This window comes from Mustela nigripes, chromosome 18, assembly GCF_022355385.1.
Source record: "Mustela nigripes isolate SB6536 chromosome 18, MUSNIG.SB6536, whole genome shotgun sequence".
Taxonomy (NCBI): domain Eukaryota; kingdom Metazoa; phylum Chordata; class Mammalia; order Carnivora; family Mustelidae; genus Mustela; species Mustela nigripes.
This window is the reverse complement of record NC_081574.1, coordinates 39140742-39160423: the sequence shown is the minus strand read 5'-3', so window position 1 is coordinate 39160423 and position 19682 is coordinate 39140742. Positions and strand designations below refer to the sequence as shown.

Below are 19682 nucleotides of genomic sequence, written 5' to 3'. Positions count from 1 at the left end.
AGAATTCATTGTTTATGCACCACACCCAGTGCTCCATGCAATACGTGCCCTCCATAATACCCACCACCAGGCTCATCCAACTCCCATCCCCTTCCCCTCCAGAACCCTCAGTTTGTTTCTCAGAGTCCACAGTCTCTCATGGTTTGTCTCCCCATCTGATTTCCCCCAGCTCACTTCTCCTCTCCATCTCCCAGTGTCCTCCAAGTTATTCCTTATGCTCTACGAGTAAGTGAAGCCATATGACAATTGACTGTCTCTGCTTGACTTATTTCACTCAGCATAATCTCTTCCAGTCCCATGGATGGGACTGGAGGAGGGCAACCTTAATAAGTAACAGGATCTTTTTTTTTTTTTAAGATTTTATTTATGTATTTGAGATAGAGTGCTCAAGTGGGGGAGGGGCAGAGGAGAGGGAGAAACAAGCTCTCCACTGAGCAGGGAGCCCCACATGGGGCTCAATCCCAGGACCCTGTGATCATGACTCACCTAAGGCAGACACTTAACTGACTAAGCCACCCAGGCACCCGGGTGACAGGATCTTACCAGAAGATCAGGACTGTAGTTTTCATTCTGTCATTTTTTTAGCTGTGTGGCATTAAGAAGGTGATTTAACCTCTCCTGCCTTCCTGTGCATAATCATCTGAAGGCAGAAGGCTAGCTCAAGCCTCATAAGGTCCTTCTTTCTCTAATATCTATGATACAAGCACTTAGTTTAGTTAATTAACTGTTGACCTCATCCTCCCCTCAAAAAAAGAGAAGTACAGGGGCACCTGGGTGACCAGTTGGTTAAGCTTCTGCCTTTGGCTGAGGTCATGATTCTAGGGTCCTGGGATTGAGCCCTGTGAGGAGCTCCTTGCTCAGTGAGGAGTCTGTTTCTCCCTCTCCCTCTGCCTCCTCCCCCTGCTTGTGCTTACTGTCTCATCAAATAAATAAATAAAAATTTTAAAAAGAGAGTGAGAGAAGTACAAATAAGTGATTACCCAAGTCCCATGAGGTGAAGAAAATTACATTAATGGAAAAGCTTCTATAGGTCAAATGATATAAGTCAGATCAGACAACCCTCCAAACCCTGAGATTCCTTGAATATAATACTTTTAGTTAGAAATAGTAGCATACTAGAGGTGACATGAAATCATGTAAAATGTACTCAGCACAGGGCCTAGAAGATAGTCAAGCACCAAGAAATGAAAGCTTCTAATAGGAAAAAAATGATTTTGTTGTTAACTTTTTGTAGAAAGATCCTCATGTGATGTACATAGTCAAGTGTATTATCTACACTCAAGTGTATTATCAGGCACACACATTTTAATTCAATATTATGTATTATCTCTATGAAATATGCTTCATTTCAATTCCTCATGATTATGGTCTAATTTTACTACAATAAATAGAAAGTTTAGGAATGTGTTTACTCAGAAGACAGGATGGTCTACTAAGAAGAGTGTGGGGTTTCAGGCTATCAGGAGATGTTCCTGGCTACAAAAATAAAGGAACTTGTTGTTAGATATGGTGTGCCACCTTTGAAGCAGGGACAATTTCTGCTATCCTGAGATATCTCTTGACACATAAAGCCTCAACTTATGCCTGACCTAATCCAGGGCATATCTCCCTGCGGAATGCATAATCAAGTCTTATTCACAGTGAAATTTTACCTTTGTTCCTTTACCAGATGGTTGTCTTACAGTGTCAAAAAAATCTTGAAAGCCTTGGTTGGCTTGAGTGGTGCCCAAACTCAAAGGTGCTGAACCTTGAATTTGATCCTGAATCTTTAAAAGCAAAATTCTTTCCCTCTTGGTTGTCATTCTGTCTGCTCTAGTACTGTAAAGTTACACATTCCCTGCCCCTACCAAAATGATCTGCCAAGTTTAGGCTTGGACCTGGCGTGGATGTTAGCCAACAAAGTCAGACCTTTCAGTACATTTGGAGCTCCCACACATAAGCAAGTGGGTTTGGGAGCCTGTTTGCTGCCTTGTGTCTGTAGTATGGGATACGAGGGGCTGAACTGGTACTTATGGGATGCTTGCATTGGTTAAGAGCCATTGCAGCCCTACCAAATCTTTACCTAGAGAATGTATTTCTGTCCTACCTTGTTCTGGTGTTTCCTTTCCATCACCTAGACCACCACCAATTCACTCAATACCTACTAGAATATTCTTTCAGGGCTTGATACTGTCTCTGTAATGACTTCCATCTTCCCAATGTCTGCCCTTTACCCCTACAGACTGTCCTTGGACCAACCCAGAAAAACTTTCTAGATGTGGCAGTTACCTGATACCTGATTCGTTGCCACAGAAGTTCCCCAAAATGACCTCATCTGGACTAAACCCCTGGACTTGTGAGAGATCTTCATGATCTAACTTACATACCTACCACCTCCTTGCTATCTGCCCTCACCATCTCACTACATGCCCGTTGGTCTTCTTCTTTGTCCCAACTGGGACTTGTTAAATTTGACCCTACTTTTGGTCCTTTGCATTAGCTGAGACTTCCAGCTATGTGTTCTTCCCACCTGATTTTACACGATTTGCTTCTAATCATTCAGATCTCAGCTTACTCATTAACATTTTCAGAAAGATCTTTTTTGATAACCCCAATCTCTTCCACATCACTCATTAAAATCTTTACATAGCATTTGCCACTGATATGCTTGTATTTATTTATTTATTTTCATTATCATGTGCCTCTTTGTCTAAGTCTTGCCCTTTAAACCCCTCCATGCCCTACCATTCAAGCTTCATGAGAGCAGGACCTCTACTTTTTTCACCTCTGCCATGTCCCAGCGCCAAAGATAGCTCTTAATATATAGGAGTGCCTCAGTAAATGGTTAATAAGTAAATGAATGTTAACTCCATTTTGGGTAGAAGGGAAGGCAGAGACCATCACTTGGCTAATTCCCTCATCTTGGCCACCACATAATCACCTAGGTTCTCATTTTATTTCCCACTGAGTATACCTAACATCTGCAGGTGTAAGCTACAGAGCATAAAATAATTGTTCTGCATTTCATCACAAGAACACCATTGTCCTAATTTTAAAAGGAAATTCAAATATAGTAATAAAATAATGAGACTTCTACTATATACTCGCTTTTTCAACATATTGATCTAATTCCTTCCAACTTTTTAAAATTGGTTTACCACTAATTAAGCAAAACTCACATTTCAGCACATTCTTGTTTCTTTCCCTCTCTGTCCCCACCAGCCCTCTTTTTCCTTGGCCACACCTGAGGACTGCCATGCAGAATTGTGGTGGCACAGAGATACTGGAAGGAGGAGCTGATGGATCAGGCTAAGATGGGGAGACACCATTTACATGCTCTCCACCTAACTGCAACGGGATTTAATTGTGTGTGACAGGATGGACACAAAATTCCAAGAAACTGAGAATTTTCCTCAGTGAAAACAGTGATAAATGACAAGCTGGGTTGACCTGAGTCAGTGATAGAAAGAAAATCCAAGGCACAACTAGAAATGATGTGGTTTAGCTGAGAACAGCTTGAAAACAATCTGGAAAGCATTTCCTAGGTTGCCATTAGAATAAAAGCAATTTTCAAAAGAGTCTTATCTCACATAGATGTGCTCAACCACATGGCTGTTATTCCAGCCTGCCCTTACACACACACCCAGAGATGGTAGTGACTGTCAAAAGCCAGGCCCTGATATGGAGTATGGATTATATGTGTAGATAATATATAGAGTATGTCTGTAGAACTGGAAACAAGATTTATGAGACTTCAAATAAAATTTAATGCATGCTACTCAAATCCTATTTGTAACAAATTTTGGATTCTATAGAGCATTTCCCTCTTCCTTGGTCCTTATAACAATCTCATATAGCAGGTAGAGCAAATAATATCATCCTTAATACAACTGAGATAATTGAAACTCAGTGTGGTTAGGAAAATTGCCACAACATCATATATGTTGTCAGGTTCCTTTATAGGTTTAGTACATTCAATTGAATCTAAGAAATGACATTTTTCTAAATGTTAATTTTGAGAAACTTATATTAGCCTAAAAACTTGTCATAAAACTTTGATTTTTACGTCGTCAATGGAGTATATAGGTCTGCCTCATTTTAAATAAAATGAGTAGGTAAGATTCCATATTTTCAGAAAAGAGAAAATTAGAATGGGTGGAAATTGTTCACTTTATAAAAGAAATCTTAATTTATCAAAAGAATGTGACATGACTTATTTAAATAGTTCCTTTAAATGTATAATAGAATATTTTAAGGTATCTTTATTGATGTATGTATACTGGTACATTTTAAGTGATTAAATTTATTGTAAATAGGCAAACTAGAATATGCAATGAATTCCTTTAGATAAATAAGAAAAAGCAAACAACACAAAAATGGACAAAATGTATTGCCACCTGGGTCATGGATGGTGAAGCCTAAAAGTTCAAAAAACATCTGTTTAAAGCCTAAAAGTTCAAAAAACATCTGTTTAGTCCCCATCATCTTTCCTTCCTACTAGACACATGGTTGTCCAGCCAAGGACTACATTTCCCAGCATCCTCCTAAGGATGCATCTATAAAACTAAGTATTGCTAATGCAACATGAGTGGAAGAAAAGTGTGTAGCTTCTGACTTACATGCCTATAAGAAATTGCTTTCCCCCAAATTCTCTAATCTTCCCTCAAAAGTTGGTATGTGGCAACAACCTAACTAACCACAAAGACAAGGATGATAGCCTAAGTGATGGCAGTATAACAAATGGAAATGTCCCTGAATAACTGCGTGCTGCAAGCCACCTTACTAGTCCGGACTACGCAACACAAGATTGCTCTGCAAGGAAGAAATGTCTTTCTTTTTTAAACTACTATATTTGGGTGTAGGGGATATTTGTTATAGCAGCTTGGACTTTATCTTAGCTAATGCAATGTTCAACCTAACCCATAATCTATGAAATGCAAGTTAAAACAAGGTATCACTTCATACTCTAAAGTTTTGGCGATATCTTGTGAAGTAAAAACATCTTGTGATAGTAAAAATTGGCAATATGGAAAAGAAATTGTCATATATTTCTATCAGGAGTATAAATTGACACAACCACTTAGGGAACAATTTGTCAATATTACTAAAGTAGAAAATAACCATCCCCTGAAACTAATTTGTTTCACTTTGAGGCATTGTGACTTTACATATTAAGACATATCTAGAGTGGTTATGACATCACTTGTATTCACAAAAATTGGAAACAGCCTAAAAGTCCATTAATAAGAGGATGGATAAATAAGGTGTGATATTTTCATATAATTGAGCACAATCAGCATTTAAAACAAATGAACCACATCTATATGAATCAATATGAATAAACTTCATAAACATAATGTAAGAGAAAAAGAAGCTGAAGGATATGAACAATATGATAGTATTAGGTAAAATTCAAAATATGCAAAGCATAGTTATTGTTTTGACTGCATATATATTGTAACAAAGGTATGAAAATGCAGTCTGAAAGAAAACATACCAGATTCTTGATAGTAGTGTCTCTGGAGAAGGCAGATATGGAGATGAATCTGTGGAGAGAAACGGATTTCTTTTGTGGAAAATGTCATGCAAAAATCGTTAATATTTGTTAATTACGGCTATTGGGTACAATCAGGAAGAGTGAATTTTGTGCATCTCTCCCCAACTCCCCTTTCAATGACACCACCATGATGGCATGAAGCTGGCCACTGTGGAAGTATTTACATCACAGAAATCAGGAAATGTTACAAATCATAACTCCCTCCTGCCCCCCGACTGGAGAGTCAGTTGTTAACATTTGTTTATACCTCTGGATACAATGTATCTTTTAATTAATCTTACTACTTTTTAATGCTTTTTAAATTTTTCAAAATACAAAAAAATTAATCTAATTTTTCCAGAATTTTTTGTCCACAAAACATCCTGTATCTATGTCTTGCAGGGTGATGAAAAAAAAGTAGCATCTCTAAGAAAGCTATAACCAAACAAGTTTTATTTGACTTTGGAGAAAACATGGTTTATCTGTGTTGGGAGAAATTCCAGACTTCCTATTTCTTGCATAATCTCAGGAGAAAGTGTCTTCAAGTCATATATGACATCCTCTGTGCAATAAGAAACTTCCTGCCTCTTCTCAAAAAAGATAATGTCTTTCATAACTGTCAGAATCCCTACATTTGCTTCATGAAATTTTAGTTGTTGAATCACAATATTTATTTCTACTTGTGTTAAAATAAATCTGGATTAAAAATGGTTATAATATCACCTTGAAAGTGTATATCATTTGAACAAGCCTATGCACCTATAACCTCAGGTGTAATGTAATCACATTTTCTGAACCCCAGATCAGGATATGTGGTCATACAAATATGGAAGACCATAGGGCAGGATGTTTGACTTCAGTCCTGTCATTAAGATTTTGGGCTTTCTATTGTTCTAACCACTGTACCAGGTAACAAAGACTATTTATTCTTCATTAATCACATAAGAATGTTTTGTCAACCCTAATTCTTGGAATGATTATTTTAAAATAACTTCCAATTTTTTATTAAAAAGTAAAATATATTAAATGTAGAAAACATAGATGTCAAAAAATAACTTAAGTAAAATCATCCATCCCTAATTTCATGACCTAAAGACAATAACCATTAATGGTTCAATAAATAATTTTTCAGCTTATTTTGTGTGTATTTACATTTTCCTTTCAAAATAATATTAGATCTTATACACTGGACTTTTTATTGAGGTATAGTTGGTACACAATGTTACATTAGTTTCAGGTGTACGACACAGTGATTTGATAAGTCTATATTGTATACTCACCACAGTGTAGCTACCATCTGTCACCATACAATGCTATTACAGTATCATTGACTATGATACATTGACTATACTGTACCTTCCATCCCTGTGATTTTTTCATTCCATACATATAAACTGTTTTAATTGGCTTTTTCTACATGAGACCCTATCATTAATTTATTTCAAAGTCACTTAATTTTCTTCAAATGTGTTATTTTTATAGCTATGTAACATTACATAACTGTAATCAAATTCATAATTGTCTGCAATTATTCCATATGGTATTTACCATATGGATGTGGTCATCATCCTAGTAAATCTTTGCACACATGTCTGTTCCTTTCTTTGGGATAAATCTTAATAATGTAACTCCTGAGTCAAAAATTATGAATATTCTTCAAATGTGTTTTGCTTATTATCTTTATGAAAATGGGTTATTCATGTAAAAACTTTATATCATACACAAAAATACACTTCAAGTATATTAAAGACAAATGTAAAAAGTAAAATTTTGTATCTTAGAGTAGATTAATGAAAATACCTTTTATAACATCAGGTTTGGGAAAAGAAAAATACAATCAACAAAGGTGACATTAAATACTTTTGAGTATACTAAAATGTAAAGCTCTTGTATAACAGAAGACACTATAAAAGACAGACTGGGAGAAAATGTCTGCAACCTATAGAATACAAAAGAGTTGGGATCCAGAACATAAGAACACTTAAAAATCAGTAAGAAAAATATAAGCAATAGAAAAATAGAAAATGGGTGGAGAATATGAAAGGCAAATTAAAAAAGGTAAAAAAAAAGTAAAAAAAGTTTTAAAAGGTGGGGGGGAATCTGAATGGTTAGTTAATCAACTTAGGAGATGAGCTCAAATTTACTGGTAATAAACAAAATGTAAATTAAACTAACAAACTGGATCATATCCATCAGAGTGGCAAAAATTTTAGAGCCTGACATTAAATTTAACAAGAATGTGATATAACTGGGACTCACATGTTGCCAATGAGAAAGTAAATTGGCTCAAACATATGGATGAGCAATTTGGTTGTATTTATGAAAGCTACAAAGAACCACCTCATTCAAGCTCAAGCCTTTCCCATAGTTTCTCATATCCAGTGACTAACAGAGGTGGGTATATAAACATCTAACCAGTTTGGCCTAAACCCAGATGACTCTGACAGGTCAGACCACAGGTCAACCTGTGTGACTGGTTGAGGCTGATGCAGCTTGACTTCCTCTTCCCTTCCACAGGTACCAAGAGCATTCCCTAATTAACATTCTTCGGCTGAGCTCTGACTCAGGGTCTGTGTCCTGGGGAATCCAACCTATGAGGTTGTTATCAGGAGTGGGATGACAAAGGTAATACAAGGTTTCGGAAATGAATCACTTGCTACCTGGCTAGTACTAAGGAGCTCCTAATCAGTGGTAAATAAAGCACAAAAAATCCCTGGCCAAACTGGCTACCAATAGTGAATTAAATAGTGTTCTCCCCCATCACAATGTTCATGTCCATCCAGAACCTCAAAAGGTGACCTTATTTGGAAATAAGGTCTTTGACTTTTTGACACCATACACACAAAAAAATTCAAAATGGATGAAAGACCTAAATGTGAGACAGAAAACCATCAAAATCCTAGAGAAGAACACAAGCAGCAACCTCTATGATATCATCCATAGCAACTTCTTACTAGACATGTCTCTGGAGGCAAGGGAAACAAAAGCTCTTCACCAAGACAAAGAGCTTCTGCCCAGTGAAGGAAATAATCAACAAAACTAAAAGGCAGCTTACAGAATGGGAAAAGATATTTGTAAATGACATATCTGATTGGAGGTTAGTATCCAAAATATATAAAGAACTTATCAAACTCAACACCAATAAACAAATAATCCAGTTAAGAAATGGGCAGAAGACATGAACATTTTTTCCAAAGAAGACATCCAGATGGCTAACAGGCACATGAAAAGGTGTTCAATATCACTCATCATCAGGGAAACACAAATCAAAGTTACAATGAGATATAACCTCACATCTGTCAATATGGCTAAAATTAACATGGGAAACAACAGACGTTGGTGAAAAGAAAAGAGAACCCTCTTACATTGTTGGTGGGAATGCAAGCTGGTGCAGCCACTCTGGAAAATAGTATGGAGGTTCTTCAAAAAGTTAAAAATAAAACTACCCTATGACCCAGCAATTTCACTTCTAGGTATTTAACAAACAATAAAAAAATACTGATTTTAAGAGATACATGCAGTCCAGTGTTTATAGCATCATTATCAAGAATAGCCAAATTGCAGAAAGAGACCAGATGTTCATTGACTGATGAATGGATAAAATGGATAAAAATGTGGTATGTACTTATATACATACTTATACACACACACACACACACACACACACACACATTGTGGAATATTATGCAGCCATCGAAAAGAATGAAATCCTGTCATTTGCAATGAGATGGATGGAAATAGAGTGAATTATGCGAAGTGAAATAAGTCAGTCAGAGAAGAACAAATACCATATTATTTCACTCATATGTGGAATTTAAGAAACAATACAGATGATCACAGGGGAAAGAAAAAAAAGGAGAGGGAGGCAAACTATAAGAGAGGCAGGTAACTATAGAGAACGAACTGAGAATCGATGGAGAGAGGTGGGTGTGGAGTGGGCTAAATGGGTGTGGGTATTAAGGAGTACACTTGTTATCATGAGCACTGGGTGTTACATGTTAATATTACCCTAACAATTAACTAGTGAGAATTTAAATAAAGACTTGAAACATTAAAACATTTTTTTAAAAAGACAATAGGGTCTTTGAAGATGTAATTAGCTAAGGATCTCAAGATATAATTATCTTAGATTTAGGATTGCTTTCAATCCAATGACTGACATCCTTATGAGAAAAGGGGAAACGAGAAGACAGGGAGAAATAAGGAAGCTGGAGGCATAAGGTATGAAGTCATAAAGCCGTAAGCCAAGAGATTTCAGGAGCCACCAGACACATAAGGAAGAATTCTCCCCTGAAGCACTCAGAAGAAGCATGGCTTGACTGATACCTTGATTTCAGACTTGCAGCCTTCAGAACTATGAGCCAGTAAATTTCTGTTGTTTAAGCCATCCAGTTTATTATGACAGCCATAGGAAACTAATATTTGGTCTGATTGTTAAAACTTTCACCAGGAGCAAATTGAAATGGTATACCAGTGGGAAGACATGCAGTGGCTGGTATAAAGTACCAGATGTGTCCACAGTTTGGAAAGTTGTAACTATAATATAATTCAGTAGCTATTAATAAGATAGGTTGACACTCTGGAAAAGATAAGGGAAACCTGGAAGCAATTTACAGGCAAATGAGAGCCAAATGTGGAGGCAAGCGGACCATTTTGAAGCATACCATACAATAGGGTCTCAAATGCTAGATAGAGAAAATAGAGAAAGGAGGTTACCAGGCTTAGGAACTAATTGTGAGAACAGCAGACCTCCAAAAAAGATGAAACTTCCAGCCAAGGACATCTGAGTTGATTTCAGCTTCTTTTTCAGTCTTCAAATTCCTAACTCTCTGAGCCCTCTGGGGCTATAGAAGTGGGCTACCCCCTCCCTATTAATAGCAGTGTGCCCCCTTACTTGAAGAGAGTGTTGAGACCTCCACTCACAGGGTATGTATCCCCATCAAAACCTATTTACCTCAGCCTATACGTAGGGTTAAGATCACATCCCATATGGTGAGAATAGAGTGTGAGGCCACATCCTTCCCTTTCCTGTGAGAATGGTTCCTGACAGCATACCCAATAAACCTCCTGGGAGTCCATTTTTATCTCAAGACCTCTTCTGGGAAATTCTACCCGAGACAATAAGGATTGTCACTTATCCCAGGGTTTGGTTATTTGCATACAACTTCATGTTTTTAAATAAGTTTCAATATATTAAAATAGGAAATTGGGAAGCAAGCGTGATGAAACTAGTATCTTTAACTTTGTCCACAGTAGATCTGACAGCTCTGAAATCTCCATAAACTGTTCTAAATTCTCTGGCCTTCCAGTAAGTTCTATTAATGAATTTAAGAACATTTGACCTGTAATAGCTCTACACAAGCTTACAATTTGCTAACAGAAAGATTGCCTGAAACTAAAAGCAGGCTTTGCACACAACAGCCTTCTTGCATATTGGAAACAAAGGCCTCTCAAGGGATTTCAGGTTTAGAAAGTCACATTCATGCTTGGAAATTTATGGGTTTAGCATTTTCCATTAGGCTATTTCATATCTTTAAGTTTTAGATCAGAGGATTGAGAATACACAGGCATGGTCATGGAACATTAACTGGAAATAATGAAACTCTCTCGAGTACCTCTGTGCCATTCCAAGGGAGATGCTTGATTTAAAGTCCACGCAAAGTCCACTCTGCCTTTCCAAATTAAATTATTTGAGACTAAATGTGAAGAGTTAAATAATTCTTAATACAACAGAAAACAAATTCTCATGGTGATATGACCCAGAGGAGAATTGGCAGTGATGCTTCTTCTTTAAGTTGAAAGGCATTGATGACCTTGAATTTCAGTTAAGAGCTCTTTCTAGAGCTCTACCTCAGTGAGAGTAGACATTGTTCCAGGGGCTTCCACTCAAGCCACAACTGAATCGTGGCTCACCCAGTTGTTGAAGGCTCATTCAAGTGTAACTGGTACACAAAAAGAGGAAGTGGGGTTCATGTTTGTTTAAGAAGGTCATCTCAGCCAGTGCTAATATAATTTCCTTTGCTGGCAAAATGAACAGAGAAGTCAAGATATGTGAAGTAATAGTCTTCAGCACTCAGTCTAGCATCTTATTACACTTAAAGCAGTGCAGATGCATTGGCATGAAAGGAGTAAAGTTTAAGAGCTAGGCCAAAAGCACTTCATTCTATGAAACCATCATGAAAGCCAAAAAAAAAAAAAAAAAAAAAAAGACAACCATGGAACAGAAGAAAATATTTGCAAATCACTTATTGGATGAGGGACTGAAAACCAGAATATATAAAGAACTCTAAGAATTCCATAGTAAAGAAACAAATAATCTAATTTAAAATGAGCAACATCTTTCAGTAGATTTTTCTTCAGAAAAGATATATGAATGGACAATAAACACAGGAAAAGGTATTCAACATCATTAGTCACTTAGAAAATGCACAACAAAACCACAATGAGCTATCACTAGGATGTCAGAATCAAGAAGACAGATATAACAAATGTTGGTGAGGATGTGGAAAAATTGGGAACCCTATACATTGCTGATTAAAATATAAAATGGTGCTGTGGCTTTAGAAAACATTTTGGTGGTTCTTCAAAAAGTTGATGTAATTACCATTTGACCATCAACTCTACTCCTTCATATGTACCCAAGAGAAATGAAAACATACGTCCACACAAAAACCTATACACAGAGTGCCTGGGTGGCTCGGTGGGTTAAGCCTCTGCCTTTGGCTCAGGTCATGGTTTCAGGGCCCTGGGATTGAGGCCCGCACTGGGCTCTCTGCTCTTCAGGGAGCCTGCTTCCCCCTCTCTCTGCCTGCCTCTCTGCCTACTTGTGACCTCTCTCTCTGTCAAATGAATAAATAAAATCTTTAAAGAAAAAAGTTCTTTTTTTAAAAAAAAAACTATACACAAATGTTTATAATAATCAAAAAGTAAAAACAACCTAAATGTTCATTAACTGATAAACAGATAAACAAAATGTAGTATATCCACACAATGGAATACTATTCAGCCATGAAAAATTATGAAGTACTGATATAGCATGCACAAACCTTGAAAACAGATGCTAGGTGGAAGAAAGCCGTTGTATAAACATACCATATGATTCAATTTCTATGAAATGTTCAGAGTGAGCAAATCTAATAAGACAGAAAGTAGGTCAGTAGTTGCCTAAGGTTAGGGGTTGGGTCATAAGCAGAGAATGCTAATCAGTACCTGTTTCTTTTTGAGAAGGAAAATTCTCTAAATTTAGAATGTGGTGATGGTCACACACATATTTCAATATATTAAAACCATTGAATTGAATTATATACTTTAAATAGGTGAATTTTATGATATGCAAAATTATATCTCAAAAAGACAAAAAACCTTATAAATTTACTTCATTAATTCTTCATTAATTCATTAATTCTTCACTTAGTGAACTTCATTAAGACTGCTCTATCCATTTTTTCCTCTAGGCCTAGGTCAGAAATAGAAAGGAACTGTTCATTCTTAGTCTCCTGGGGGAAAACCTGCATGTTATTCTATAGCTTATCTGAATTTTACTTCATCTATGTATATTTTTCATCCAGGCTAGAGCTATATACAACAACTTCCTAACTAGAAAGTATATAAGGATGGAAAATTAATGTGAAAGAGCTTTTTGAATGCACTTACTTAGCGTGGTGATACTATTGTCATAATACTGGAGATCTGTGCAACTGCTTATTTTCCATTCTGTATCCTTCACTGTCTTTGTTGTGAATTATATTATTTTTCGGTAAACATTCTGTCACTTCTGAACCTGTCCCACCTAGGAGAAGTGTATTTCCCAGTGAAGCTGGGTTTGCTTGGGTGACTGGCTTTGGCATAGTAGAGTGGCAAGTAGTGACTCCTACTTCCAAATAGATGTTTGAAGAAGCTTCTGGATTTTCTGCCAACCTTCTTCTAACTATCCAACAATAGAAGTGAGCATTCCAGAAAAAATGCATCTCTTTCAGGTGAGTCCCAGAGGAAGGTCACATGGAGCAGAACTGAAGTGAACATCAGCCCAAAGCATGATTACCTGACAGGCCCTGAACTTTAAGAGAGAAATAAATGTTTGTATTCCACTGGCTCTTTTGTTTTACACATCTTATCATGGTGAAAGCTGACTAATGCAATTATCATTTTATTCATTGAAAAAACATATTTTGATCACTACCATGCATTAGATTCTGTGGTTATTTTCTAATATATAAAACTTGGTCTCTTTCATAGTTGAGCCCCTTAGAGACTAGAAGGTAAAATACAAAAGGAAACAATAAACAAAATACAAAATATGTAGTGAGTGACATGACAGATATAAAACATAGTAAGAGGTTTTGAGCAGAAAGATATTCTTTCTGCTTTTTTAAAGTTTTTTTTTCTTTTTCTTTTTTTGGAGAGAGAGAGCACAAGCAGGGGAGAGGCAGAGGGGGAGAGAGAGAAACAGACTCTCTGTTGAACAGGGAGCCTGATGTGGGACTTGATCCCAGGACCCTGGGACTATGATCTGAGCTGAAGGCAGACACTTAACCAACTGAGCCACCCAGCACCCCTGAAAGAGATTATTTCTGACTCAGATGGATCACAGAGCCTCTTGCAAGAGGTGGTATTTACATAATCAGTTATTTTAGAAGATGAAAATCCAATTGTATATGGATTGAAAGTAAAAGATATTATGAAGATATTATGTTAAATTGTATATATGTACAATTATATATATATTATATCATATATATCCAATTGTATATAATAAATAATATAATAAATTGGTGAAGGTAATTTAATATGCTGATTTAATATCACAGAATGAACCCTAATACACTATAGATTTCCAGTTGTGTACAAATATTTTCTTTTTAATTTTTTTGTAGGTAAACTAATTACTCTTTCATTTTCTTTCTTTCTTCACTCTCTCATTCAATTATTTAAAGCACACTCAAACCACAGAGCACATCCAGAGTGAGGTAATTATTTTTCCCTGAGCACAGATGTGCTTCACAGTGAAAACATAAATCAAGTTCACTTACATGGAGTGTAACACTTACAAGTTCACTTGAGGGAAGAGCTCAGAGGAGAGGTGGGACCATTAGAAAGCTGTCTCCACTGATTTTAATATTGGAAGAGGCCTTTACTACTTTAATCCCACTCCATCATTATCCTGGTGAGGAACACAGGTACAGAAAAGCTGAGAGACTCATCCAACCACACAGCTTGTTAAGTGGCAGCCATGGGACTGGGGAGTAGGCCTCTTGATTCTTGATTCTGTTCTTATATGTATTGGTCATAACCCCAGTCAGATTTTTTTTTACCTTGCCTATGGTGAGTTCAAGCTAAAAACTGAATGTAAAAGTAGTTTTGGGGCATAAGTACCTATAGATTCTGGAGAGTTTACATACGCCTGGACCAAAGAGGACACTTGTGACTTCACAAGGGTGGACCACAGTCATACAGGCATAAGGGCCCACTGTGGCCAGAACTTACAATTTTTTTCAAGATTAGATAATGTTCTGAGACAAGATTATTGAGTGGGGAAGACCTTTACAAATAGAGGGGATAGTGTAGATAGAAACAAAGAAATGGGGACATGCACTTAAAGAAAAGCCGGTGGTCTTATTTGAGGGCATATGAAAAGTGTCTCTTAGTTGAGATAGGAGTGTGGGTCCTATAGCCCATACTGAAATAGCAATGAATTCACCCATGCAAGCACCAGGGTGCAGAGAAGTCCACACCCAAGGACTAAACAAATTGCTCTTCTCACTAGGTGCCACTGTAGGACAGAGAACAACTAGAGCTCTTGTACTTTCCCCAAATGCTAGGTCCGCCCTGACTGTGATGCTAGACAAGACTCTGGAATTTACATCATCTTTCAAAGTGGAAGAAGTGGGTAGGGAAAATTCGAAAACAACTTATGGCAATAGGTTTACTTGGAACTGACTATACTTTTTAAAAATATTCTCATTTGATTTTTTATTTTAAGCCCACCATAGTTAATATACAGGGTTCTATTAGTTTCAGATGTACTTTACAGTGATTTAACAATTTCATACAACAGCTTCTGTTCATCACAAGTGCACTCCCCAATCCCTATCACCTATTTCACCCATGCCCCCAGCCACCTCTCCTCTGGTAACCATCAGTTTGTTCACTATAGGTAAGAGTCTGTTAAGGTAGAGGAAGGTGCAGTAGAAGAGTAGAAGGACTCTACGCTTATCTTGTCCCATGAACACTACTAGATAATGATCATATCATCCTAAATAACCCAGAAATCAACCTGAAGATTGACAGAACAAACTCCACAACTAAAGGGAGAGAAGAGGCAATGCTGAAGAAAGTAGGAAGGGTGGAGATATAGTTTAGAATAGAAATGGATCTTGAGCTCTGCAGAGAGGAGAGAGCCATGATCACAGAGAAGGGCAAGAGAGAGAAGAGCACACAGGGGAACACACAAAGAGAACATTTTCTCAAAGCGATTGGCTTGGAAAATGAGAGGGGCTGAATTATATGAGCTAATGCAACCAGTGGAGCTTAAATCCTGAAGTTTTAAAGGTCAGTGGGATTGGCTTGGATAGAGCATGGAGGGCACTGCCCAACTTCTAAAGAAAAGGCAGACAAACAACCACAGTTGTACAGCATGGAAATAGCAATCTGAAGAGCACCTAGGGCATGAAGTGGAGAGATTATTTATTCTTTGTAAGAGGCAGCATTCATGGAGACACTATTCCAGGGAGAAAGAAGCTGGCCAGTGCCATTTCTCTCCCTGGCTTCTCAGCACAAACACAGAACCACCTGTGCGAAGCAGTGCAGGGGTGTCACTGGCTGCCTAACTTCCTTACACCAAGTGCCACACCTCTGCACTCTGGTGGGACTTCCCTTCTGAGAAAAGCTTGCTGCAATCCCAGTGCAGTGGTCCCCTTCCACAGAAGACTAGCAGAAACCCCTGTCCACACCATGGCTCCTGACCAAGCATTCTACAGGGCTTCAGTTCTATTGAAAGGAATACTAGGCCTCATTCAAGGAGTAAACCAGAGCACATCTAGTCAAAACACACCACATTTAGGCCAGGGACCAAACACTGCCCACTACAGGCAAGGAAAGCCTCTGCAGACAACTGGTCAGAAGGATATAGTAACCAAAACATAACACCACAGCTCATACAGCACACACTGGAGACACTCCCTGAAGTGCCAAGCCCTGGGCACAATATGACCTTTCCTTCATAAGGCCATTATCTTTAAGCAGGTGACATAACTGGCTTTTCTAAGAAGAAGGAAGAGACTTAGACAAAATGAGAAGATGAAGGAATTTATACTAAATGAAAGAACAAGGTAAGGTCATCGCCAGAGATGTAAGTAACAGACTAAGTAATGAGCCTAATGGAGTTGTTTTGTTTTGTTTTCATTTTGTTTTTGGGGAGGGAGTGGGGAGGGAGGGACAGAGAGAGAGGGAGAGAGACAATCCCAAGCAGGCTCGATGCCCAATGCAGAACAACACAGGGCTTACTCTCACTGTAAGTCTCACACTGAGACTACAACCTAAGCCAAAATTAAGAATCAGATGCTCAACTGACTGAGCCATCCAGGCACCCTGATGCCTGATGGGTAATTTAAAGCAATCCTCATAAAGACACACACTGGGCTTGAGAAAGAAATAAAAAACATCAGTGAGACCCTTACAACAGAGAAAAAAGAGTTAAAAAGAATTGATAAGAGATGAAGAGTATAATAAACAAGATAAAGACACCCTTGATGAAGAGCAGGCTGGAAGAAGCAGAGGAACTAATTAGTGACATAGCGGATAAAATAATGAAAAAGAATGAAGCTGAGTAAAAGAAAGAAAGAATTATGCAACACAAGAATAGACAGAGAATTCAGTTAACTCCATCAAATGTAATAACATTTGTATTATAAGAGTCACAGAAAAAGAGAAAGAAAAGGGGACAGAAAATTTATTTGAGTTAATAATAGCTGAAAACTTCCCTAACCTGGGAAAGGAAACAGATGTTCAGCTCCAGGAGGCACAGAGAACTCCTATCAAAATCAACAGAAGCAGGCCAACACCAAGACATATTGTAATTAAACTTGCAAAATATAATGATAAGAAAAAATTCTAAAAGCAGCAAGACAAAAGAAGTCCTTAACTTATGAGAGAAAACCCATAAGGTTACCTGGAGATTTCTCAATAGAAACATGGCAGGCCAGAAAGGAGTGGCATGATATATTCAACATGTTAAATGAGAAAAAGTATGCAGCCAAGAATATTCTATCCAGCCAAGAATATTCTATCATTCAGAATAGAAGGAGAAATAAAGAGTTTATACAAACAAAACTTAAAAGAGTTCATAACCACTAAATCAGCCTTGTAAGAAATATTAAAGGCGATTCTTTGAGTGGAAAAAACGAGACCAAAAGTGACAAAGACAAGAAAGGATCAGAGAAAATCTCCAGAAATAATTACAAAACAAGTAATTAAATGACAATAAATAATATCTATCAACAACTACTTTGAATATAAATGGACTAAATGCTCCAATCAAAAGATATAGGTTGTCAGAATCAGTTAAAAAACAAGACCCACCTAAATGTTGCCTACAGAACTCATTTTAGACCTGAAGACAACTGAAGATAAAAGGTGTGGGAATGGAGAAATATTTATCATGTAAATGGATGTCAAAAGAAAGCCAGAGCAGCAATATTTATATCAGACAAACTAGATTTTAAAACAAAGACTGTAAATGGAGATAAAAAGGGACAATCCAACAAGAAGATATAACAACTGCAAGTATTTATACCTCCAACATGGGAGCACTAAAATATATTAAAAAATTAATAACAAACATACAGTAATTCACTGATAATAATAGAATAATATTAGGGGACTGTAACACCCCACTTCCATCAATGGACAGTTCATTTAAGAAGAAAATCAACAAGGAAACAATGGTTTGAATGACACACTGGACTAGACAGACTTAACAGATATACTCAGAACATTCCATCCTAAAACATTCAAGGGCACATGGAACATCCTCCAGAATAGATCATATATTACGTCACAAAACAGGCCTCAAAGATGCAAAAATACTGAAGTCATACCATGCATCATTTTTAAAAAGATTTATTTATTTATTTATTTTAGAGAACAAGATGGGGGAGGGGCAAAGGGAGAGGGAGAGAGAGTCTTAAGCAGATTCCACACTAAGTGTGGTGTCTGAAGCAATCCCATGACCCTGAGATCATGACCTGAGCTGAAATCAAGAGCTGGCTACCCAACTGACTGAGCCACATACGTACCCTACCATGCACCATTTCTGACCACAACACTATGAAACTAGAAGTCAACCACAAGAAAAAATCTAGAAAGACCATGAATACATGGGAGTTAAACAACATGTTACTAAAAGATAAATGGGTCAACCAGGAAATCAAAGAAGAAATTTAAAAAACACATGGAAAGAAATGAAAATGAAAACACAACAGTCCAGAACCTTTGGGATGCATCAGAAGCAGTGTAAAGGGGGAGGCTTATAGCAATACAGGCCTACCTCAAGAAGCAAGAAAAATCTTAAATAAACAACTTAACTTTACACCTAAAGAAGCTAAAAGAAGAACAACAAATGAAGCCTAAAGCCAGGAGAAGGAAGGAAATAATAAAGATTAGAACAGAAAAAAATCATAAACAAACAAACAAAACCCAATAGAACAGATCAATGAATCCAGGAATTGGTTCTTTGAAAAAATTAATAAAATTGAAAAACCTCTAGGGAGACTTATCAAAAAGAAAAGAGAAAGGCCCAAATAAATAAAATCACATATGAGAGAAGAGAAATAAAAACCAATACCACAGAAATAGAAACAATTATAAGAGAATATTGTGAAAAACTATATATGCCAACAAATTGGATAACCTGGATGAAATGGATAAATTCCTAGAAACATATAAACTACCAAAACTGAAATGGGAAAAAACAAAATTTAAAAGGCTGATAACTAGCAAAGGAATTGAATCAGTAATCAAAAAATTCCCAACAAACAAAAATCCAGGGCCAGATGGCTTTACAGGAGAATTGTACCAAACATTTAAAGAAGAGTTAATACCTATTCTTCTCAAACTACTCCAAAAAATAGAAAAGGAAGGAAAACTTCCAAATTCATTCTTTGAGGCCAGG

The 19682-nt window shown here is 37.0% G+C and overlaps 1 protein-coding gene across 1 annotated transcript in view; it reads right to left on the bottom strand.

The window, feature by feature from the left end:
* The window catches only part of PSD3 (pleckstrin and Sec7 domain containing 3), a 736339-nt gene that overhangs the window by 659289 nt on the left and 57368 nt on the right, over positions 1–19682 (bottom strand). Inside the window, exon 3 of the mRNA XM_059384334.1 lies at positions 5477–5525. The gene's annotated coding sequence lies outside the window, so the exon portion shown is untranslated. The remainder of the gene's footprint in view (positions 1–5476; positions 5526–19682) is intronic.